Raw genomic sequence first — 3,711 nt, forward strand, 5'->3', positions numbered from 1 at the left:
CTGAAACTAATATAACACTGTATGTTAATTATACTGGAATTTAAAAAAAACACACACACAAAGTGATATCACCTCACACCTGTCACAATGGCTAAAATCAAAAATACAAGAAACAAGTGTTGGTGAGGATGTGGAGAAAAAGGAACCCTCATGCACTGTTGGTGGGAATGCAAACTGGTACAGCCACTGTGCAAAACAGTATGGAAGTTCCTCAAAAAGTTAAAAAACAGAACTACCCTACAATTCAGTAATTGCACTATTGGGTATTTACCAAAAAAAAAATACAAAAACGTTAATTCCAAAGGATACATGCACCCCCATGTTTATTGCAGGATTATTTACAATAGCCAAATTATGGAATCAGCCCAAGTGTCTATCAAGTAACTAATGAATCATTGAACAGTATATCAAAAACTAATGATGTTCTATATGTTGGCTAATGGAATTTAAAAAATAGATAAATGCATAAAGAAGATGTGGTATATGTAAACAAAATGATTAGCTTTTAACATATCTCAAGTAGTTTTTACTTGTTTTGCTGTAGAACGAGTTGAACAAATATGTGTCTAATAATTACATTATTTTAAACTGCAAAGATAGATTTTATCAAGTTTATACTGACAAAACCAAGAATGTGAATTCAAAGATGAAAGTAATGGTCATGTACAAATGAATACTTCAGCCTTAGCAAGGAATGGACAGCTCTCTTCCTATTCTACATTTTGAGCTACCCCTGCTCTGTCCATTTCTCTGGCCCACTTCCCCTGTGCCCCTCCTTAGCATTCCCACTATAGTCTGTACCCATTTATATTTCAGAGTCGACAGTTTGTTTGTTTTTATTTGTCTGCTTCCAACATAAGGTTATGAAATCCATGATTATGACAATGTTTCATTGGTCTTTGAATATCCAGGGCAAAGAACACTTATGTAAATATGGTGGACAGAACTATCTGCTATCATAATAAATTAATATTTTATAGACAACACAGATAGGAAAAATGCACACTTGTAATACGGACTTGATATAGTGGATGCTATTTTTGTAGGTATAATTTCTATGACTTTTGAAATTAGCTTTCAAGCAAACTTTTTGGGTACTGTGAGGATTTTTGGGATAATCTCATTAACAAAAAAATTTTAGCAGCCCCACCAGCTATCTAGCAAAATTCTCATTATAAAGCCTAACTTAGCACAGTGTTTTTAACAGCACCTCAGTCATGCATGTGATAGAACCTTAAGATTTACAAAATATGCTCAAAATTCAGATTAGTATTTCTTAATGTTTTCATTTATATTGTATCATCTTTTACTCAAACTCAATTTAAAGGAAATTTTATATCAGTACTGAAAATACAAAACATGCATTACATGCTATGGTAAATATTTTTAAAAATTAATTCCATGAGTGACAGGGGCCAAACCATGGTGGAGAAGGCTCAAAAGAGTGTAAAGATTGCTCCTGAAGCAGCTGTGTATGTAGAAAGTGAAATCTGGGGTGATGTAACTGTAAGATCTAGGACAGCGATCCACTCTAAAGCACAAATTATTACAGAAGCCAAGCCAATAGTGACTGGTGAAGGTAACCTAATAGAAGAACAGGTGCTTATCATAAATGCTCAACCTGATATCACCCCTAATGCTAAAGATCCATAACTGAAACCTATGATCGTTGGCACCAATAATGTGTTTGAAATTGGCTATTATTCCCAAGCCATGAAAATGGGAGATAATAATGTTATTGTATCAAAAGCATATGTGGACAGAAATCTAATATTGACAAGTGGTTGCATCATTGCAGCTTGTTGCAACCTGAATATGTTTTGAGGTCATCCCTGAGAATAGAGTGATCGATGGTGCAGACTGCCTTTGTGGTATGCAGACTGAGCAATCACAGCCCCAGATACTACAAATGGATTTCCTGATAAAAATCTTGCCAAACTACCACCACCTAAAGAAGACTATGAAAGGGAGCTCAACTCCAGTAATGTGTGAAGACAACAGTGAGATACCTCCTAAGGACTTGGTAATAAGATACCCCCAAGAGTAAAACTAATAAAATCAACATGTGGTGAGGAAGTATCAGTTCATCAAGACTTGCAGTGGTTTGGGAAGAACATACCTTGAGACTCACCACTTTGGGCACTAATTGCAAGCTTAACTGAACCATCTTTTGATTTGCTAATATGGCCTCTACACTGAAATTCAGGGATAAAAGGAACTCTGAATGAGAGCACCAGAATTCCATTCTGCACACAGTAAATTTAGAGAAGCTTTCTGATTTATACATTAGTCTTGTATGAATTTACTTTGTATAGCTCAGCCCCCAAGTCTGTCAATTTAGTCTATGAATTCTAAATATTCTGATAAAATAGTTTCTGACCCTTTAGGACAAAGAACAAATCAAACCTAGACTGTATTGTGCAAACTTCACTCTGTGGGGCTTCTCCATAGAGAGGCTACCAGCCTTCTCTTACTAACAATCTCTATCTTACTGAGACTGAACTCAAACTTCATCACAGACATTCTAGGGAGTTATGCTAAGTGGTAAGACAAACCCTGACATGCTTGTGACATAAAAAGTAGCAACTGGCAGGAAGAAGAAAGAAACCATTTTATCATAGCATCTTATTGCAATGTGGTGATAGCTCTTGGGTCAAGATGATAGATTTTCACCAGTTGAATAGTATCAAGTTTAGAAAAGTTACTTTACACTGCTCTCTTATTCATCAATGAACACACACTATAGTAATTATCTATGCTGCATAGAAAATTGCATCCAAAATGTAGCAACTTAATACAGTGAACATTTATCTTACACAGTTTTGGAAGGTCAAATCTAGGAATGGTGTAGCTGGTGGTTCTCGCTCAGTGTGTCTCATGAAGTTCCTCTCAAGAAGTCAGTCAGACCTGCAGTTATCTGAAGACTTGACCGGGGCTGGATAGTCCACTGGCAGGAGGCCTCGATTCCATACCACGTGACCCTCTCCACTGGGCTGTTGGGTATCCTCATGACATGGCAGCTGGCTTCCCTCAGCTTCCTTCAGATCCAAGAGAGGAAGGACCTTGTCTCTAAAGTTGCACAAGATCAGTTCCACTTCATTTTATTTCTTAGAAGCAAGTCACTAAGTCCATCTCACACTCAAGGGGGAGGGGATTAAGCTCCACCTTTTAAATGGAGGAGCATCCAAGAATTCATGTTCATATTCTAAAACCACCAGCACATACACACACATCCATTTATACCTGGATTTCTCACTAGTACACTGTCCACATCTCTCAAGGGTCTCCATATTGGGGAAGCTGGGTTCAGGAAGGACTCTCTTTATTAATGGGAATGGCACATGACATCATCAGAGGTCTTATAACCTATAAACACTGTCTTCTTAGAAATTTAGACTACTTATCCCTAAATATATCATATATTTCATTAAGCACAAGTTTAACTTCTCTCGGTTGAGTAGAAATTATTATAAATAAAAATTCTGAAGGATAAAAATTTTAATTCAATGAAAACTATAAAAGTTTAAAAATTAAGAATGAAATATAAATGATAAACTTAATTGATTTCCCTTTTACTAAACACTCTGTAAATGCTTAGTTATTTAATCTTCAAAACTGTCATTTAATTTTTTTTTCAAAGATTTATTTATTTACTTTAGAGAGAGAGAGTACGGGGGGGAGGGGCAAAGGGTGAGGGACCGAGAATCTTAA

At 36.1% G+C, this 3,711-nt stretch overlaps 1 pseudogene; it reads left to right on the plus strand.

Moving 5' to 3' along the window:
• Positions 1-1,405: 1,405 nt before the first annotated feature.
• LOC112812907 (dynactin subunit 6 pseudogene) lies at positions 1,406-2,047 on the plus strand (annotated as a pseudogene).
• The last annotated feature ends 1,664 nt before the right edge of the window (positions 2,048-3,711 follow it).

This window comes from Callorhinus ursinus, unplaced genomic scaffold (assembly GCF_003265705.2).
Source record: "Callorhinus ursinus isolate GAN/ISIS: 27379988/994484 unplaced genomic scaffold, GSC_fseal_2.0 scaffold16, whole genome shotgun sequence".
NCBI lineage: Eukaryota > Metazoa > Chordata > Mammalia > Carnivora > Otariidae > Callorhinus > Callorhinus ursinus.